Raw genomic sequence first — 22,414 nt, 5'->3', positions numbered from 1 at the left:
AAGAGAAGTGAGGGAAGCAGAGTGGGGCAAGAGGAAAAAAGAGAAGTAAGGATATGTTCTCAGATGAAAACTAGCATCAGTCTGGCCCCACAGAAAGCTCTGGAGCAGGAATTCCACCACATAGTTGGTTTTCCCTTGAGGCAGGGATGTCAGCCTTTTGGATCTCTCTGTTTGTCATTGGCTAGGCTGCTGTCAGGGTGTGAAGGCATGTCTCATCTATGGGGCTGGCCACTCTTGGTCAGCAGAGAATGCTCTGAGGCTGGGGTAGCTTTACCCACAGCACCCGGGGGATGGGCCCACCAGCCAGGTGATGGGGAAATAGACAAGGCACTGATGGTGATCACTCCAGATAACTTCTGTAATCACTCCTAGTCCCGAGGATTAAGAGTTGTTAATAGCAGATAGCCAAAAAGTCATTTGGATCCAACATGGTAAATCAGCTTAATAAACAATATAGTATTGTTGTTGTTTTTTAAATACAAATAACATTGTTTAAAGGTGATAATAATGCTCTATACAAAGAATTTCCTGTTTTCCTTTGTGGTTTATAAACTACTCTGCATCCAAGGTCCATGCTGCTGCTGCTGCTGCTAAGTCGCTTCAGTCGTGTCTGACTCTGTGCGACCCCATAGACGGCAGCCCACCAGGCTCCTCTATCCCTGGGATTCTCCAGGCAAGAACACTGGAGTGGGCTGCCATTTCCTTCTCCAACGCATGAAAGTGAAAAGTGAAAGTGAAGTTGCTCCGTCATATCCGACTCTTAGCGACCCCATGAACTGTAGCCCACCAGGCTCCTCCGTCCATGGGAGTTGCCTTTGCCTTCTCCATCCAAGGTCCATAAAGGACTCCAAATACTTTATATCAAATGGTATTATCATTAGAGTAACAGTCTAGGTGATCACTCAGATGTTGGCAGCACTTATTTGGAGGCATAAACACAAGAATGTGTGAATGAAAATCAGGTTACTCTCATTATACAAAAATAGATTATAAAATGGACAATTTACACTAGAAGAAATACACATGGCCAAAAAAAGATTTTAAATGCCATTCGGCTTCCCTAGAAATTAAAAACACATCTAGTAAATCAAAGAGTTATAATTCCTTTGCCTATCTTGTGAGGATGAAGTGAGATAAATACTCTTCACAGGGTGGAAGTGTGAATGGGCACATGATTTTTGGAAGATAACTTGACAATATGTATCAAAATTCTGGAAAAAAATTGATATCTCCCTCCCCCAAGCTAATAATTCCATGTCTAAGGACTGATTACAAAGAAATAATCAGTGAACCAAGAAAAACTATGTTCAAAGACATCCAAATGGTATTGTTTTATGTTAGTAAAAAACTGAAAACAGTTGAAAACATAAATGTCCAAAAATTATGGAATGAGTACACAAATTCTGGAACATTTAGATGATGAACTAATGTACATCAGGATTGCCTGAGTTTGAATTCCAATTCTTTCTTTCCCTAGCTCTATAACCCTGGGAGAGTTAATTAACATTAATTACTCTTCTTAAAAGGGAGATTATAACAGGTCCTCTCTCAAAGGGTTGCTATGTGAAGTGCTTAAAACAGTGCCCGGCTCATAGAAGAGCTATTATTATTGTTTAGGAGGTACAACATAAAGGTATATTAATGCCTTGTGTAAATATTTATGTATCAGATAAGTGAAAAAATGGGATACAAAGTACATATAATATGGTGCCAGGTTTTTTACGATTAGATATTCATAGGTCAAAGCCTGGAAAAAAATAAACCATTAAACCACAAACATTGTGCTCTCAGGACTCCTTTATCCTTTTGAAAATTATCACAAAGAACTTTTGCTTGTGTGAGTTATATCTATGGATAGTTACTATATTAACAAATTAAAATTTGAAAATTTAAAAACATAGGTATGCACCTGCACATAAGCTTTTAGAGTGATGATACACTCACATGTCCTGTAACTTCAGGAAAGCTCCACTGTACACCCAAGAGACAATAAGAGTAAACCAAACAAACAATGGCTTGGTATTAGTAGTAAGAGAATTCTGGCTCTGTGGACCTCCTAAAAGAATCTCAGGGGGCCCCAGTGGGTCCTCGGACCATGCTTTGAGGACATTGCATTAAGTCAATGTTACTATAAATCATTTTATACATTTTTCTTTGTCTTCTGTATTTTTCAACCTTTCTACCATGAGCATATATGATATTATAGTCACAAAATGTATGAATAATTTTTAAATATATTTATTATAGTTATGCCAGGTGAATACACATTCAGTTAGATCAGAGATTCTTCTGCCTAAATGATCATCCTGCATTTTCCTGAATTCCAAGAAGCATGTTCCTCAATTTTGCAAGACATCCAAGAACACAGGGATCAGTGGTTCTACCTAATTGAACTTATTTAGGATGCTTTTCTTAAATCCAAAATCTATATAATAAAATGTTGTAACTCTCAGGAGGAAGCCAGGTCAGACTGGGAGAGTGACTGATGGCAAACTTTCTGCTTATGCACAGAATAGGGGTATTACCCTTTATGAGCAATTTAGCCACAAAGGCAAAGATGCTTGTTCCCAGTGTCCTCATGCATTGTGATCATCACAACTGATGGTCACTTTATCGTATTCACTCTTGTGTTCTCAGGGCCTAGAACAGCATCTGATGCACAACAGGCATTCAACATTTGTTAAATGAATCAATGCATGAGCAAAAGTTGCCAAGAAACTGGCAAGAGGTGCTATAATAATGGTTTCCATTATTCCAGGCCAAGCACTTTGCATATATGTTCTCATCTTAACCACCTATATCTCACTGATGTGGAACTTTTATCATCCCTGTGTTCCAGACAAGAATGCAGAAACTTAGAAAGTTTTAGTCACTTGCTCAAGGACACCCAGCCAGGAAACAGCAGAGCAGAGATTGGAACTCAGGTTTGTCTGAGGGCAGAGCCCATGTTCCTGACTCTATAGAGTACCACCTTTTTAACAAGCTGCTATGATTTTTGGGATTTCTGAGGACTGTAGCCCACCAGGCTCCTCTGTCCATGGAATTCTTCAGGCAAGAATACTGGAGTGAGTAGCCAGTCCCTTCTCCAGGAGATCTTCCCAACCCAGGGATCAAACCATTGAACCTGGGTCTCCTGCATTGCAGGCAGATTCTTTACCCTTTGAGCCACCAGGGAAGCCCTCTGAGAAGACCACTGGCCCAGAAAATGCTTGGAAAGATCACCTGGAACCCTGATAGAAAAATCCCACCCTTAGAAAATTCCTGCTTCTACTGAAGCCTATAACACTTAATTTTCTGAGTATAGGTTACAAGGTGTGTGGGCATGGCGGAGGCAGCAGAAGGGAAAGAGGAGACGAGTAAGTTGAGAAGAGGAACTGGAGAAGTTCGGAGGTGTGGAGAAGCCATAGCAACACGAAGTTGGAGGAATTGAAGACACAAAGAACTCTCTCTCCCTCCCAGGTGTCCTGGCAACTGAAACTCGGGGACCAATACAAGGCAAATCTCTCTTAATGAGCTGAGCTGATACCAGAGCTTCATGGAAACCATGTTTGAGAAGGATGGAGGAAGCAGATGGGCTCAGTCTTCCTAAAATCGGTCCAAGTCCCTGCAAAACCCGGCTCACTCAAGATGGCTGCTCTCATTCACCCAACATCTCAGCAGAAGCCCCAGCTATACAAAATCCATTCAGCTTCCAGTGAATGAAAGCAAGACAGAGTCTCAGGAACATGACAAAAAAATGTCTGCTGGTGAAAAGGAACATTTTCCATAAAGATCTAGGGAGGTGGCAAGGAAGTGGAAATACAAGCCAGGACAACAGCTGAAAAAGATAAGAACCTGACCAACAAATCAACAGAGAGATTGGAAAGGTTTTTTCAGGTACTCCAGGAGGAAAATGGGTTTAGCTGGTGCACAATGTTTACTGAGTTTGTATTAGATTGCTACGCTAGAGCCAATATCTATAGGGCATATGCCTGGAATGTTATGTTGGCCCTACAGCCTGACTGTTGCATGTCCTATGCCCTCTGCCTGGAAAGCCTTTCCACTCTTCACCTGGCTACATCAAATTCACACTTTAAGACTCAACTCAGAGACGATGCCCTCCAGACAGCCTCCTATGACTCTTAACACCCCTTAAATCTACAGCCAGGTATGGGTTATGTTGATCCAAATGATCCGTATCTATGACTGTCTCCTTGGCTAAACTGACGTTCCTTGAGGGGCTGTGTGATTTTTTTTTTTTTTTTCCTGGCTGTGCGTACAGCTTGTGGGATCTTAGTTCTGTGACTAGGGATTGAACCCGGGCACTCAGCAGTGAAAGGCAGAGTCCTAACCACTGGATCCCCATGAAATTCCTGCTGTGTCTTTTTCTTTTCACTTTCCCAATGCCTGGCACTTAGTAATAGTTTATGAAGTATATGTTGCATTAATTTGATTTTCCACACCCCACACCACTGACTAATCAAATGAATTTAAGTAACAGACAACTCTTACTGGACTAAAAACATAGTCTGGGAATCAGATCTGAGTTCTGACCCTGGCCACACTGTTTTCAAGACCTGTAGCCTTAGGCAAGTTTCTCAGCCTCTCAGAGCTGTAGTTTCCTCACTTGTGAGTGGAGTTAAAATCTTCTGTCTCAAAGAACTGTTGAAAGGATTCAATGAACAAGTCCCTGGCACTGTTCCTGGCACATAGTGGATATCTAGTAACTATTAGTTCCCTGTGAAACTATTAGTTGCTCAGTCATGTCTGACTCTTTGCCACCCCATGGACTGTAGTCCTACTAGGTTCCTCTCTCCATGGGATTCTCCAGGCAAGAATATTGGAGTTGAAGCCATTCCCTTCTCCAGAGGATCTTCCTGACCTAGGGACTGAACCTGGGTCTCCTGCATTGCAGGCATATTCTTCACCATCTGACCCCCCAGAAGAGCCCATGAGTTCCCTGTAGTAATACATTATTGGGAAAAGTCATGCAAAGATTGACAGGACACGGGACTTGCCTGGACCTTGCCTGGGGTGGCAAAGAGTCTGACATGACTGAGCAACTAATACTTTCACAGGAATAAAGTCTACTGCCCTCTGGGTTGTCTTGAGTAACTTGAGTCATGGGCCATACGCTCGACTCTCAGCTGGAGTCCTCAGTGGTCCCTGAAGTGGGGTGTGGGGAATCTGTTCCAGGACAGAGCTGAGGTGGGTGCTTCTCCTGAGGTGGACACACAGCAGGAAGGCTAATGAGAGGGGACCTCTGTCAAAAGGACCTAAAGGTGGATAAGAGACTGAGACAACCTTGAATAACAACAGGAGTGGCTGTCGGAGGCAGTCCCTGGGGTCAGGTTTACCTCACCACTATCCTAAGTCCTCTCCATCTCCAGCCTGGGAGGACAGCATAACACTGAAAGTCAGCTTACAAGACAAGGAGGGCAAAAGGTGGGGTGCAGAGGACAGTGGAAGGATTTAGGGATCCAGGGGCCCATGGGTGTGCAGCTTCTGTGTGATTAGAGAGGCCCCAAAAGAGAGAGGTTCCCTGTAGGGCAAGGAGATGAGACACCCTTCAACTGGTGACTCAGTCAAAATCTATTCCTGGGCTCTGAGGGATCACAGTGGTCAACTTCAGATCAAAGGAAAGAGTATATTCTATGTGTCTTGGACTCACCATTAATTATCAGTGAAATGTTGCAGTTGATGGTTTGTGCCTTCCTCCCCTTCTGATGTTAAGAGCAAAGTTGGGACATTTGGCAGAGACTCTGATATCTATTCTCTCCTTCTTCCCAAGCAGAAGACCGCTCCCCATATTTTAGCTGAACATGCAGCTACCCAGAACAAGACTATGTTTCCCAGACTCCCTTGCAGCTAAGGCTGGCTGTGAGGTTAAGTTCTGGCCCACAGGATAGGTGCAAAAGCCAATGTACAACTTCCATGAAATGTTCTTAAATATATGGGGTGTGCCCTTCTCCTTCCAATTAGCTTGGAATGTAGATGTGATGGTTGAGGCTGGAGCAGCCATATGGACTATGAGGTAAGATCTTCCTGTTGAAGATAAACAAGCAACCGCTAGAACTCTAGGTCTGAAAAGTGTTTAGTTGCTATACTAGGTGACAATGCATACTTTAAGAGGGAAATTTAAAAAAACTTCTACCTCTTACTTTGGGTTTTTGTCACAGTTGAGCTTAATTTTAACTGATACAAGGCCCTCCTCAATAGTTTCAAAAGCCAAGATCTTCCATTTCCCTGGGAAAAAGTACCATGCAGGTTAATGATATTGAGTAACATCTGTTGAGGGTTTACTATGTTTAGATTTTATCCTAAGCACTTTGCGTGCCTTGGTTCATTTAATCCTCATAATAATCCCATGAAGTAAGTGCTATGTTATTATTGCTTTGTAGAAGAGGAAACAGGAATAAGGCAAGTTAACTGACTTAACTCAAGTTCACAGAGCAAGCAGTAGAACTGGTATCTGGACCTAGATACTGGGCTCAAATGCAGACTCTTAACCATTGTAGTAGCTAAAATTTAATCATAACAGAGTCCAAATCAGAGTGCTTTTGGTGTTCCCTTTCTTGGTTTCTATCATCCAGAGTTCTTTCTGTCTTTCATTACTTTCAAAATGGAGAAATAAATGCATTACCTAAGACAGTAGTTTGGGAGGAGCTCTCTTGAAACATAGGACCCATAATAGAAATGGAAGTGTAGAGGTAAACTGATAAAAATGGGTCATTTTATCAATTGGGTCCCTCTACTCTAAAATGGTGGTGTTCAAACTTTCTGAGTGGCATAACCCTATCAGTGTAACACACAGTCTGGGGGCACAGAATCCCTTAAGCACGAGTGTATGTGTATCTGTGTGAAACTCACATGCCCTGCTGTATGATCAGATTCCTATAGTGGGTACTGGGGTGATCTGCCCAGAGCCCCTCTTTAGAGCTGATTCCTCCAGCTTCTAAAAGTTCCTAGAAGAAGGCAGATCAGTTGCTGAAGGCTCACAGCTGCATTCCTCTCTGGAAACCGCCCTTGGCTGAAGGAAACTTCTCACCCAAGGTCATGCCCTTCCAGGGTGCAGCCGGCAGCCAGTGACTGAGGGGGGTGCAAAAACCCAACTCCTTTGCCTTATTTCAGAACCCCTCTAAGGGTCACCCAGCTCCAGAGCTCTCTGTTCCAGGGCTGCAGCCTCTGTCACATGTGCATTCAAGTCAGCTCCCCCGGCTGTATCACCTGAGAGCACTCCCTAACAAACTTGCACATAGTTTTGTATTTTCATAGTCTGTTTCAGAGACTCAATCAAAGACAATTAAGTGCATCATCAGACAGACTTCCAAATTAAAACTCAATCAAGCGTGAAGTGAAAGTAAATACAAAAAGCTGTAACATCTATTTACCCACAGCAGTTGTCTTGTGCTATGTCTACACACTTTAGAGGTAATTTTCAAAGTTTACAATTTAACATATTATTCACATTAATCCCAGCCCAGGGATAGGAATAGAGGTCTGATAGGAAGACTGGGGGAAGATGGAGGAAGAAAAGGGAATCCTTCCCTGATTCTTCCCACCCAGTTCAGATTCTTCTAGCACGGACACTCATAGCCCCATTTTCTGCTCCTTTGGGACATTCAGCACACTTGTGGAAACTTGTTTAATGACTATCTTCTCAGAAGACAATGATCCACACGGTCACGTCCTGTGTATGTCTTGTTCATCGCTGTATACGTAATACCTAATAGTTCCTGATATTCAGTAGATGCTCAATAAATATTTGTCTATTGGGAGGGAAAAGGTGAGAGAAATAGGGAGAGGCAGAAGAAGAGAAGGGGTGAGGGATGGGGAGAGGCTTAATCAGGATCTGTTCGCCCCCCATTCCCAGTGATCAGGGATACACACATGAGTTCCCAGCTGTTTCAGTCCATAGGTCCTAAGGACTGCCTTGAACTTGGAGGGCCCTTCACTGGGAATATGGAAGGAGTATGTATCCATTAGTTCATCCAATAGATCTCATTAGAACCTACTGTGTATCAAGCCACCTGCTCTGCTTTGGGGATCTAAAGGTGAGTGAGCCTAAACAAAGGTGTCTGAGCTTGCGCAGCTTGGAGCCTGGGAGCAGACATTAATCAAACAAAAGCACAGAAATTCACTGACAAATTAGGGTAAGTACCCTAGAAGAAAGACGAGATATGCCCTAAATATGGCACAATCTGGTGTGCATTTCAGGGGGTGGGGGTGGGGGTGGGATGAAGATGGCTGGGAAGTTTGGTCAGACATGGCTTTGGTCAGAGAAGGCAATGCTTGACCTACAGCTGATCAGTCTGGTTAGCTGGGCTAGTGTTTCTCAACCTCGGGAGTATTGACATAGGGGCCAGATAATTCCTTCTTTCTGGGGGTGGGGGCTGGCTGTCCTGTGCACCTCACAATGACCTCTACTCACTAGATATTAATAGCACCAGCCCCAACATGTTGGTTGTGATAATCTCAATATCTCTGGACATTGCCAAATGTCCCCAGGAGGACAAGATCACCTCCAGCTGAGAACCACTGAACAACGGGAATAGTCCAGGTGTTTGGGGAAGGGAGAGGGCAGAAAGGGGAAAGGCAAGTCAGATGGAAGGAGCCACACCTCCAAAGACCCCAGGGTGAGAAAGCACTGTGGTTGGAGGGACTGGCGGATGGGGCCAGACCCCAAAACCTGAGAAAGAAGGAAATGAGTTGTCTACCCCTTGGTAAAGAAAACAGAAAATTGCAGAGAAAGCGAAGGTGGGCACCTACCAGGCTACTGACAGGATCTCATGACTCTGATCACTGGGATCCAAATATTAAGAAATAAGCCTCTGTAAATCCAGAGCCCTGAGACAACGGTAATTGAGCTAGGTTAGCACATGTAGCCCATGAACCCAGTTCGCAGAGTTGACAAGTGGATGACTGATGAACCAAGTGGGGCAAGACGACCGTGCCAAGGGCTCCATTTAATAAATCAGCTGACACTCCCCGGCATTTGCATTGCTAATGGAGGTTCCTAAACCCCAGGTGTTGCTGCAGAAACTTGTCCGATGTTGCCTCCCCACCTGTAACTCCCAAGGGAGTTGGCAAAGGGGATAGGGTTCTGGGTGGTGCAATCTGAAACACATTTTAAAATCAGCCTGGAGCTGGTGGACATGTCCAAAAGATCTGGCCGCACATGTGTAGGCATGGTGTCCAATTGAGCACCTCAAAGCTGGGGTCACAAGGTCCCTGAGGCAGAACTGCCCTGGAATGAGGCATCAGATGCCCCTTCTCGGGCTACTGAGCTCCCAGGCATTCCACCATGAATTCATTTGCTAACCAGCAAGGACCTCCAATAAGTGAAAGTTAACCACTTTGGATCTCCGTTTCTTCTAGTCGATGCTGAAAGTTTTCTTTTCTCTGTTTTTTTTGGGAGTGGAGGGTGAGACATGGGATGCTGAATATCAGGGTCATGTAAGTTTTTTTCACTGTGTATCCCATGCTCCATTAGCCCTAAGACTCCCATATGCACTCAGAGAGGTGTGTCCAGGATCAGTGTAGCCAGTTTTCCTCTTGCCTCAAACTCCAATATAATTTGATATGACATTGTCCCTGATCCTGTTTTCTTTCTAAATTTTGGAATTTTTTTCCTTGTGGATTTTTTTGCATTAATTTTTTTTTAATACTGCATTCGGAGATTTCCCTGAATGTCCAGTGGTTAGGGCTTTGTACTTCCAATGCAGGTGTCATGGGTTTGATCCCTGGTCAGGGAACTAAGAGCCCACATGCCCCACACATGCTCTCTTCCCAAATTAAATTAAATTAAATTAAAAATTTAAAAAGAAAAGAGACTAGAAAAGAAAAAGTATTGCATTAGAATATTATTTCTTGATGACTGAAAATTTTAGGGCCCCTTAAATTTTTTAAATTTTATTTTATATTTAATTGTAGTAAAACACATCTAACATAAAATTAATGATCCTAACTATATTTTAGTGTGCAGTACAGTGGTATTAAGTACCTTCACTTTGTTGTGGAACCATTGCCACCATTCATCTTCCCAAACTGAAACACTATATCCACTAAACAGTAACTCCCCATTCCCTCCTCCCCTAGCCCCTGACCACCACCAATATATTTTCCTCTTCTATAAATTTGCAACTCTAGGTGCTTCATATAAGTAGAATCTTACAACATTTGCCTTTTGGTGACTAGCTTATTTCACTTAGCATAATGTCCTCAACCTTCATCTATATTGTGGCATGTATAAGAATTTCCATCCTTTTTAAGATTGAATAATATTTCATTGTACGTATATACCACATTTTGCTTATCCATTCATCCATCCATGGATACTTGAGTTTCTTCCATCTTTTAGTTTTTGGGAATGTTGCTGTTCAGTCACTAAGCTGTGTCTGCCTCTTTGCAACCCCATGGACTGCAGCACGCCAGGCTTTCCTGTCCTTCACTATCTCCCGGAATTTGCTCAAATTCATGTCCACTGAATTGGTGATGCTATGTAACCATTTCATCCTCTGCCATCCTCTTTTCCTTTTGCCTCTAGTCTTTCCCATTAGGGAAAAGACCCATTAGGCTCTTTTCCAGTGAGCTAGCTCCAGGTGGCCAAAGTATTGTAGCTTCAGCTTCTGCATCAGTCCTTCCAACGGATATTCAGGGCTGATTTCCTTTAGGATTGACTATTATAAACATGGGTGTGCAAGTATCTATTTGAGATCCTGCTTTTCATTCTTTTCAACACCTAGAAGTGGAATTGCTGAATCCTTGATAATTTTATTTTTAGTTTCTTGAGGAAATGTCATATTGTTTTCCATAGTGCCTACACCATTTTACATTTGTATCAACAGCGCACAAAGGTTCCAGTTTCTCATCCTTGCCAATAGTTTTTTTTCTTTTCTCTTCTTTTCATTTTGTTTCATTCTGTTCCTTCCCTTTCCCTATCCTTTCTCCTTTCCTTTCCTTTCCTTTTTGTAGTAGCTATCCTAATGATTTGAGGTGGGTGTGAGGTGGTGCATGCAGGCATGCTAAGTCGCTTCAGTCATGTCCAACTCTTTGTGACCCTGTGGACTGTAGCCCGCCAGGCTTCACTGTCCATCACCAACCCCCGGAGCTTGCTCAAACTCATGTCCATCTAGTCAGTGATGCCATCGAACCATCTCATCCTCTGTTGTCTCCTTCTCTTCCTGTCTTCAATCTTTCCCAGCATCAGGGTCTTTTCTAAAAAGTCAGTTCTTCTCATCAGGTAGCCAAAGTACTGGAGCTTCAGCTTCAACATCAGTCCTTCCAATGAATATTCAGGACTGATTTCCTTTAGGATTGACTGCTTTGATCTCCTTGAAGTCCAAGGAACTCTCAAGAGTCTTCTCCAACACCACAGTTCAAAAGCATCAATTCTTTGGCTCTCAGCTTTCTTTATAGTCCAACTCTCACATCCATACATGACTACTGGAAAAACCATAGCTTTGACTCTGTGGACCAAGGATACCATGTTGCATTTAACATGTAGCTGTTTTTCTTTGTTTGTATTTCTGCTGCTTTGCCGAAGAATGTTTTTAAGAGGGAAATTTGGAAGCCTTTAGATAGGAACAGTTCTACATTCTGCCACTATCTTTCACCACTCCCTATTGTCTAGGGCCAGCTTCAGACATCCGCAATTACTGCCTGCGCCTGGAGACATGTGAATCTATGAACCTTTGCTTAGGTGTCAGGTTAATCCTTCCCCCTCCAAGAAGCCTTAATTCAGTGATTAAGTCTTTGGGGTCTGCAGAAATCCTCTGTTAAAACTCAAATACTGTCAGCTATGAAACCTATTCACAGTTAGATATCTTAGAAGAAGTTAATTGATAGGGAGGAAAGCCTTACTGGTTTGTTGTTAGTAAAAACGTGCCAGGAGGTGAGAAGGTGGTGGGGAGATAGGCAGGCACCTCTCTGGGAAGGCCGGCCAGGCTTTACCACTGGATTCATCTGTCTTACATCATGGGCTGGGCGCGTCCTGAGATAGGCCCGGATTCTTACTGCTCAGTTACTTTACACCTCCTGTCCGCCACCTCTGGGCTTTGGGGGTCTGTGAGCCTCCTGGAACCCATTATGCTCCTGACTTGGGCCATTCTGCTGGCTCTACCTCGTTCCTTTCCAGAATGTGAGTAACTCAGGTCCTTGATGGAAACCTGATGGGAAACTGAGGCTAGAAGAAATTCTGCAACTAATTTACTGAGGAGCTTCTCTGCCCAGAGCAATGCAAAGTGCTAAATTGGTGTTTGAAAGTGAAGAGCTGACATTTAAACACAGCAGAGGCAGTATTTTCAACCTATTTTTTCACTCAAAAGTAGACCACAGGCTGTGAGCAATCAACCTGCTTATTTCCTTCCCCACATTTTTACATGTCTGAATGTGCATATACAACATTTCATATAGGGACTTCCCTGGTGGTCCAGTGGTTAAGAATATGCTGGTCAATGCAGGGGACACAGGTTCGATCCCTTCTCCAGGAAGATTCCCCATGCTGCAGAACAACTAAGCCCATGCGTCACAACTACTGAGTCCTAGCAGCCAGAGTCTGTACCCTGCAACAAGAGGAGCCACCACAGTGAGAGGCCATGCATCACACCTAGAAAGTAGCCCCTTCTCACCGCAACTGGAGAAAATCCGTGTGCAGCAATGAAGACCCAGTGCAGCCAAAAATATATGAATAAATAAACAAATAATAAATAAAACCCTTCAAAGACCACTCTTATGGATGGCTGACACCGTGGGCACTTTAGTCAACTTTAACAACCACCTGCTTGTTATTTCAGACAAGAATCATAATTTTCTCCCCTTGCCAAGTGAGAAGAGTGGAAAGTTTAGCTCAGAGAGTCCAAAAGATGCACAAGCTATGACACAACAAAAAAACAAAACAAAAAAACATGCAAAACTGGCCTTGAAATTGTGGAATGGAATGGCTAAGAGCATGAACCCTGAAAGTGTGCACATTTTGACCACTTTTGCCCATTTTCTCACCCCTGCAAATTCCACCTCTGGCAACAACCAATTTGTTCTCTGTTTTCTGTGAGTTCATTTATTTGAGATTCCACGTATAAGTGAGATTATACAGTATTTGTCTTTCTCTGCCTGACTTATTTCATTTAGCATAATGCCCTCACGAATCATCCATGTTGTCCCATATGTCAAGAGTTCCTTCTTTTTATGGCTGAATAATATTCCATTGTGTATACATACCTCATTTTCTTATCCATTCATTCATCAATGGACACTTAGGTCGCTTCCATATCTTGGCTCTTGTGAATAATGCTTCGATAAACATGAGGAGTGCAGATAACTCTTCAGTGTACAGCATGGTGACTCCAGCTAACAATGCTATATTGTATATTTGAACTATTAAACTTTTAGTTACACACAAAAGTGTAACTATGTGGGGCGATGGATGTGTTAACCAACCCTATTGTGGTAATCATTTCACGATATATACATATACCAAATGATCACCTTGTATATCTTAAACCAAGTACATTGTTAAATATCGATTATGTCTCAACAAAGCTGAAAAAAAAAAGTGTTACCTGGTGTTCAAACCCTGACTGCCTCCACCTTGGAGTACTTATGTGATGTGGGAGTCTGTTAAATTCTGCATCTCAGTTATCTCCTATATGAGGATAATAATGGTACCTTATTCTGATATTAAAAAGACTAAAGGGGAGGGAGCACAGAGTCCCTTGTAGTCTTTATAAATACGTGGGATATAAAACCTTGGAAATACAGACTCTCTGAGTCTGAATCTCTGGCTCTTTGGACCCAGGAGTGACTGAAAGAAGCACCTTTCCTCTAGCCCCATTTTACAGATAAGAAATCTAAGGCCATGGAGATGGAAGGCTTTTTGGTTCCAGTTTAGGAAATTAAATTAGGAAAAATAAAATTTAAGAGGTCAAAGGAAAGCATCTGAAATAAAAACACAGGGACAACACAGCAGGGCCAGACTAAATACAAGCTAGACAGAGCATCCATGAAAATGGGAAGGTTGAGAAGGTTAACAAAACAGTGAACTCATTTCTGACAGCTAACCGGAAAGAACAAGCCGTGTTGTCATACCTCTCAGAGGCTGGCCGGGCAGCTGCCAACATGACAACAGCAGTCCCCGTGTTGCGCCTCTCTGAGCACTGCCGTGAGGCTCCTCACTCCCAACCCTGCTCAGCCTCGTTCGGGGGCTGTTCCCATCAAGCCCCTTGAGAAAATTCACTCTGTGCTCCCTTTTTTCCAGCTGGCTCCCTGTTGGCTACAGTTGGCCTCGGCCACACCCTCCTCTGCAGAGCGATGTAGTGTTCAGAAGGCACCGTCTACAAAGCGAGCCCCTTTCCTGAAAGCTGAGGGCTGGGCAATCAGCATATGCTGTAACACATCCTGGATCCTTCCAGAAACATGGCTCCTCTTCTCTAATCATCCCTGTACACCTTGACTTAGGTTACACACACACATGTGCATGCACACACACACACATACACACATGCTTGCACACAGCAAAAGAGGAAGGAACAAGACTTCCTGCGTCCACTACTCATCAAGCGATTCCATCTGAACTGACAAAGTTCACTCAGGGACCTGCAGGATGGCTTAGAGTCAGATGGTGGCAGAATAAGACAGATAAGAAAGCAGAGGGGTGGACTGGGGGGGGAGGGCTCCAAGGTTTGTTATCTCTGGCCCCTTTGAACATTTTTCCTCTGTTATGAAGCAAAGTCTGTATTATCTAACCCCCACCCCCACCCCAGCTCAAATGAAGTGGGTGGAGCAGGTCCATCCACCCATTCTCCTCCCGCGGAGATGAAGTCACCTCCTGAGTTCTTTGCTATGTGTCTGAGTATAGCTGGCAGGTGGTTTGATCGCCTGTCTCTCTCTCCTGCAGGTGTCCTCTGCGTGGCCCCAGGTGAGATGCCACAGGCTTATGGGTAAAATGTTCAGCTCCTACCTGTTGGGAGGGGAGCCCAGCTCCAGCTAACCTCGGCAGGTCCCGAACCAGATCGTCCCAGCTAGCCCTCCCTTTGTATTTCTTCTTCCTACTCAAGACAGGCAATTTATTAAATGTGCCATTTGATGAGGTGCAACCTTCATGCTTTGGAGGTGTGTTGCTTTAGATACACTCATATGGCAGAAAAACAGCTTTTTCTGTGAAAGTATGAGCTTCTTGGGGTTCTGGGAAATAATCCTTCACCTTTACAGATGGCTGGAACACACAGTATAGTCAGGACAGCATGGTAGGTTGGAAAGAGTAATAATCATTAGAAGGAAAATTGAGGAGATATACCTTGTTTTTTGAGTTTAAAATTTATCTAATGTGGGATAAAATGCACCCTTTTTAGGGTATAGTTTTATGAGTTTTGACAAATGTATACATACATGGACCCACCACCTCAATTAAGATCTAGAACAGAGACTTCCCACCTGATCCAGTGGTTAAGACTTTATCGCCCAATGCAGAGGGTGTGAGTTCGATCCCTGGTTGGGAAGCTAAGATCCCACATGTCTTGCAGCCAAAAATGCAAAATATAAAATAGGAGCAATATTGTAACAACTGCAACAAAAGCTTATAGACCCAGGAAGTTTCCTTGTGCCCTTTTTTGGGGTTGAATTGTGTTCCTGCAAAATTCATATGGTGAACTCCTAACTCTCAGTACCTCAGAATATGGCTTTATTTAGAGACAGAGTCTTCACAGAGGAAATCAAGTCAAAATGAGATCCATTAGAGTGGGCCCTAATCCAGTATGACTGGTGTAAAAAGGAGATATTCGGACACATGTGTATGCACACACAGGATATCATGTGAATGCGGAGGTGTCCACCTACAAATCAAGGAGACAGGCCTGGAACAGGTCCTCTCCTCAGAGCCCTCAGCAGGAACCCACATTGCCAGCAGTTTGATTTCGGACTTTGAGAACCATCAGATGATTTTTATCATGTAACCCCTCCAGTTTGAAGCACTTTGTCATGGCAACCCTTTGTATGAGTTTGTTATCAGCAAACTAATACAGCCCCCTTACAGTCCACCACCTGCCACACCTCAGCACCTGGCAGGCACGGATCTGATTTTTGTGTCTATAGCTTTGCTTTTTTCAGAAAGCTGTGTAAGGGGGATTATGTATGTAGCCTTTTGAATCTATTTTCATTTACTATAGTGCTTTTAAGATTCATCCACGTTACTTTTTTTTTTTTTAATTCTTTTTATTTGCTGAGGAGGATTCCATTTTATGGATGTACCACAGTTTTATTTATCCATTCACCAGTTGAAGGATATTTAGGTTATTTCAAGGTTTTAGGTATTGTGACTAAATTGTCCATTAGTATTCACATACAACACTTTTTTTGCAGGTGGGCCATTTCTCTTGGATAAATACCTAACGGTGGGATTCCTGAGTCACATGATAAGCATAGGTTTACATTTGCATGAAGTTACCAAATTTGTTTTCAAAGTGGCTGTTCTATCTTTGTATTCTTGCCAGCAATATACGAATATTTTAAGTGGTGTTTCACCCCTTCCCCACTGCACTTGGTCTGTTTTTGTTTTTGCCAATTGTATCTATGTATAGATGTTTCATTGTGGTTTTACTTCCACTTTCCTAATGACTAAAGATGTTCAACATCTTTTTTGTGGTCATTTGCCATCTATATAACTTTTTTCTGTGAAGTATCTAATCAAATATTTTCCCCATTTTTAATTGTTTTTTTTTTAAATATTTGAATTTGAGAAGATAAAAGTCCTTTATCAAATAAATACGTGCTTTACAAATATTTTCTTCCAGACTATGACCTGTCTTTTTATTTTCTTAACAGTATCTTTTATAGAGCAGCGATTTTAAGTTTGGATGTAGTCCAATTTATGAAAAAAATTTAATGGATAATGCTTTTGATATCATATTTAAGAAATCTTTACCCAAGGTCACAAAGTTCAGAATACCAGCTTTTCATGTTGACTGCACAGCTGATTCTCATCTTAGATGGGTCACTCATCCCTTCTCAGCCTTACTTTATCTCTCTGTGAAATGTGGAGACTGAAATAATATTTTTCAAACTAATAGACAGCAAGGGGAATCCACTTTTAACTGAGATCATACATGATACCCCAGCATATAAAATAGAAGTATTCTTGGGGTCTTGTCTTCCTGGGGTCTTGTAAGCCATGTTTCCTACCTTTCATTTGTACACAAACCACTCGATGCCCTTATGCAAATGAAGAAGCTGATTTGTAGGTCTGGAATAAAGATGAGGCTCCGCAGTTCTAACAAGCTCCAGGGGATGGCTGATGCTGGTCCAGGGACCTCACTTTGAGTGGCAAAGCTCCAGAGTTCTCTCAAGGACAAAATGTGAAGTCTACTTTTGTCAACATAAGACTTTGAATTTCTGCAGTGTATTTCTTCCAAGAAGAGAATAATTTTTCCACCTCAATAATTCTCTTTCCCTCCTATGTGCCCCATTATTACCCCCAGTTAGCTGATGGGTACACCAAGGCCAAGGTTTGAGCCAAGTTCTCTGGAATGTGGCAGGATCAGTAGAGAAGAATGCTGCCAGCAGCTGGGGACATGCACCATCATGAACTGTATAGCAGAGTGAGTGTAATACTGAGAAAATGTTCTATTTTATCAGATACTCAAGCTGGCTTAAGGAAGAGGGGGACATTTTTTGACCCATGTAACTAAAATGTCTGAGGTTATGCTGGCTGCAGATATAGTTGGAGGTAGAGGTTTCAATGCTATCATACAAATAATGGCTCTGAAAATTTTAGTTCTGTGCACCTCTGAATTGATTTCACTCCCAAGCAGGCTCTTCACATGCCATGATAAGAAGACCACTGGGTGATCTAGGCCCACATTTGGTCAGCTGAGAACCACGAGCAGAAAGGCAAGTCCCTGTTGCCAATAGTTTTATCAAAAATTTTACATTTGAACTTCACTGGCCTAGCTCAGACCACGGGCCTGCCTATCTATGTAATAATGACTGTGGCCAATGAGCCTGTGGGATGCTGTGATCTGATGGACCAGGCCTAAACGATGCTTATAGCCTGGGGATGAAGTCAGCCTCACCTGAACCACATAGAGTCCAGAAAGAAATTTCCCAAAATAAAGGGTAATATTGCTTGCTTAATGGGCAAACAACAGTGTCTGCTACAGTCATTATGAATTCATATATGTGAAAACCTATGTTTTTGGTTTTGATTTTGAAGGGGGAAGAGGAAACAAGAATCTGTAACTCTGGCCACTCAGGAAACCTTCTCATGTGTCTTAGATCCCTCAACTCTTCCTTGGCACTCAATCTGTTTCAAGCTCCTTGGACTCCCTTTCTCCAATTTCACTGCAGCCTCCAACCTCCAACACCCAAGATTTTCATGCTGTCTTTTCCAGTCTGACAAATGTATTTCAAGGCTAAACATTTGTATTCCTATTATCTCAGAGTTCCTTAGACTTGAAGTGAGAATTGCAAGAGAGGACAATACTTGATACAAAATAATTGTAATCCAAAGGTGGAATTTCAGGCACTGCCAAATCATCCATCTGATTTTACTGACTTACAAAATTGGCTAAGGTCACAACCTTCTATCCCTAAAGCAATCCCCTCTTTCTCGAGGTGGCAGTAGAAACAGGTAGAGTCAGGGCTGGGCTGATTCAAGACAATGTCAGGGCTCTCTTGGGAGGAACCCTTAAATAGGAGTGCAGGTGGCAACCCTTGCCTATTGACAGTGTGAAAAGCCTGTAAGTTGAGACCTCAGGAGGGGAACATTCTTGCTTTCTCTCTGGCAGACAGAAGAGGCTGGTTGGGGCCTGACAGTCATCAACTTCAGTCACTCAGGTGGTGAGAAACACCCCTTAACTGTCAGCCTGCAGGCAGGTCCACACGGCTCCCCAGCAGCAGGATGATGGCTCTGGCTACAAAAGAGCCAGTTCTGGCCAAAGATGGGAACTTTTTGTTTTTGTGTGTGTGTGTGTGTAGGATCGAGTTGATGTCCCGTAATGTCGGGTTAGTCTGATCGGGCATTTTATTGAATGACACAAATTCCAGTTTCAGTAACAGTACCCCAGTGTCAACAGTGGATGTAAATAGATTGTCTTATAAAATGAGAACATACGTGCACAGCGTCCCAACCTCCCCCTCCCGCGTATGTGAGCTATGAGACCACACTTGGCACTCGAAGGCACCCCTCCCTCCCTCACCCGGCACACAATGACCCCCTTTATGCGCTGCCCGCTGGCTTCCATGGGAAGGGCGCTCAGCGTGTGCAGAGTCTGACTACAGTACCACTGTACCTGGTAATCATTAACCCGAAATGGCATTTATGATGGTGAGAGGTGGTGTGTGCTGCGCTCTCTTCATCCCTCCAGCAAACAGAATGTACTGACTCTAAACAGGTAGGACCAGTTGCTGCTAGGCCCTTGGAGACACTGTGTTCTGCGGTGGAATTAGCCGTGCATAATGGGCCCATTCAAGCTGGCGGCAGGAGCTTTCCTCTCTGGGCAGCATAAATCCAGGAGCTGGGCCTGGACCCCAGGGGCTGGAGGGCAGGTTTAAGTTTCTAAATGGGCTTTGTTCACTCACTGGAAGAGAAAGCTCCAAAGCCAAGCTCGATACCCTGGGAACGGGGCTTTAAGCTTCAAACAGATTCCCTCAGGAGTCAGGGCCTGAATAATCCCTTTGAGCTGCTTCAGATCTGATACAAGGTTCGATCACCTTAGGGCCTTATCATGTAATGATTGGTCAGGGGAGGGAAAGCTATGCTTGAAGAGCAGCTGGGGTTGAGGTGAGGAAAAAGACCCAGAGGAGTTTTATCCTGCCAAATCATCCATCCGGTTTTACTGGACCTACAAAATTGTCAGGTTAGTCAACTACCTAACCAGAGGAGTTAGGTAGCTGACTCAAAACACACAGCCAACTTGGCCCAGAACTGGAGGCAACACAGGCACAGACTTCCCAATTCTTGCTTTGGCCTCTTTGAGGGAGATTTTGTTCCTACCAAGGCTCCTCAGACAAGAAGCCAGGCCTTACTCATTCCTTGGGACCTTGCTACTTATTTTATTTGGGTGGAAGAGAAGCAGGGGTGTGGCAAACTTAGAACAGGAGGGTTCCAGTCTGGGTTCTGGGCCCAGTAGTTGTATGATGGTAGGTCCATCCCTTCAAGTCTTTGGACCTTGGTTTCCTCACCTGCAAAGAGAAAGCCATGACAGATGACCTCCAGAGTCACCCTTGGCACTAATATTCAGTAGAGAACATTCAGCCACGGACAGGGGCACCTGGGGAAGCCTCGGGTGATGGGAATGGTCCTGTGGGATGAAGTTGCTGAAAGGGAAAAAGAAAGATGACATCAATTTGAAACTTTTATCTTCCTACCATTGATTCACTCGAGTCCTCTTAGAAAATGATAAAGTGCTGATTAGAATCTTAGAGCCCTGGGACTTCTCTGGTGGTCCAGTGGCTAATACTCCAAGCTCCCAATGCAAGGGGCCCGTGTTCAATCCCTGGTCAGGGAATTAGATCCCGAATCCACCTGCAATGCAGGAGACAAAAGAGACATGGGTTCGATCCCTAGGTGGGAAAGATCCCCTGGAGTAGGAAATGGCAACACCCCCCCCCACTCTAGTATTCTTGCCTGGAAAATTCCATGCATAGAGGAGCCTGGTGGGCAACAGTCCATGGGGTCGCAAAGAGTCCATCACAACAGAGCACACATGCACACTTCAGCAGCTAGAGCTTGCATGCTGCAACTACAGGTCCCACGTGCTGCAATCCAGATCGAAGATTCCACTTACTGCAACTAAGATCCAGTGCAACCTTATAAATTAAAAAAAAAATTTTGAGTCCTTTTTCTTTCATTCTTTTCCTTGTCAAATGTAGTGTCTTGGCCAAGGTTACAGGGAGAATTGGTAACAGGTCTCCCGCTTCCGGTCAGAAAAGCTTTCCAGTGACCATGTGACCACCTGGGTTCAGTAGCTAGTGACTAGACCATCCCTCAGCAACTGTGGCAACAGCAGGAAACATGATGTCAGTGATGGAGCTCAGACCCTGTGCTATATACACATTATCTTCAGTTCAGTTCAGTTCAGTCACTCAGTCGTGTCTGACTCTTTGCGACCCCATGAATCGCAGCACGCCAGGCCTCCCTGTCCATCACCAACTCCCGGAGTTTACTCAAACTCATGTCCATCGAGTCAGTCATGCCATCCAGCCAACTCATCCTCTGTCGTCCCCTTCTCCTCCTGCCCACAATCCCTCCCAACATCAGGGTCTTTTCCAATGAGTCAACTCTTCGCATGAGGTGGCCAAAGTATCGGAGCTTCATCTTCAGCATCAGTCCTTCCAATGAACACCCAGGACTGATCTCCTTTAGGATGGACTGGTTGGATCTCCTTTGCAGTCCATTACCTACATTGGTTCATTTCTTTGTTTAAATTAAAAACCTAAAACAAACAAACCTATGTCTCATTTAAATGTTTTCTTCTTTGCAATCATTCTCTGTGCTTTTTCAGTCTTTTAACCTTCTTGAGGCTAAGTCCAAGATTTCTCTTGGTAAATGTCACATTGCACTTGAAAATATGTGGGTTATTTTCAAGTATCTTTTGATATTGATTTCTAACATTATTTCACAGTTATAAGAGAACAGACTTTTTTGTATGATTTCAATCCCTTTAGACCATGAAATTTTTGCACCTTGTTTTACATCCCTGGATATGTTCCAATATCTCTTGGTTTATAGTCGATGGGGATTTGACTAGAATTTGTACCCTGCTGGTGGGTGAAAATTGTATAAATCTTAATTATGTTGAATTGGTTCATAGTGTTTTTCAGGTCTACTGTGTCTTTCTACCTTTCTATTTATTCTATTAATTTTTAAGATTTTGATACTGAAAATCCAACTACAAATCTTAATTTACTGACTTAAAAAATAATTGTCATATATAGTGGAACTATATGTAACTTTGTTCTGTGTTTTCCAAGTCTCCTGTAAATGTGTTATCATACTTTCATAATTTAAAACCTAAAAACTTAAAAAAAAAAACCTACAATAGGTATACTTGAACCTAATAAACAGTATATGTCAACTATATCTCAATTAAAAAATCAACAACCTATGATAGGTGTGCTCTTACCAGTTTCATATAAAGATATGGAAAGTAAAGCTTAGAGGATGATTTGTCTAAAGTCAGAAGGTTTAAAATTCGAACCCAAGCAGTCTGGCTGCTGAATCTGCTTTCCTAGTCATGGCACCATGTTGCCTTGATATGGGCTTTTATTCAGAGTTATGGAAATATTCCATAAAGATGGATTTTAAAGTGCTCTCAGCATTCCTGATTGGGAAACCCATTGGTGAATCGGGCACTCTCTTGATGGGCTGCGTGCCTTCCTTGGTACACTGGGACGAGGACCTGGGACAGAGCCCCAGTTGTTCTCCCCTTATGCTCTCCAGCTC

The 22,414-nt window shown here is 43.2% G+C and overlaps 1 pseudogene; it reads left to right on the top strand.

Annotated features, from left to right (window-relative positions):
• Positions 1–3,322: 3,322 nt before the first annotated feature.
• LOC133061480 (protein kintoun-like) overlaps positions 3,323–22,414 on the top strand; it is a 96,606-nt pseudogene continuing 77,514 nt past the window's right edge.

This window comes from Dama dama, chromosome 1 (assembly GCF_033118175.1).
Source record: "Dama dama isolate Ldn47 chromosome 1, ASM3311817v1, whole genome shotgun sequence".
NCBI lineage: Eukaryota > Metazoa > Chordata > Mammalia > Artiodactyla > Cervidae > Dama > Dama dama.
Note: the sequence above shows the minus strand (reverse complement) of the source record. Positions and strands in the feature narration are given on the sequence as shown.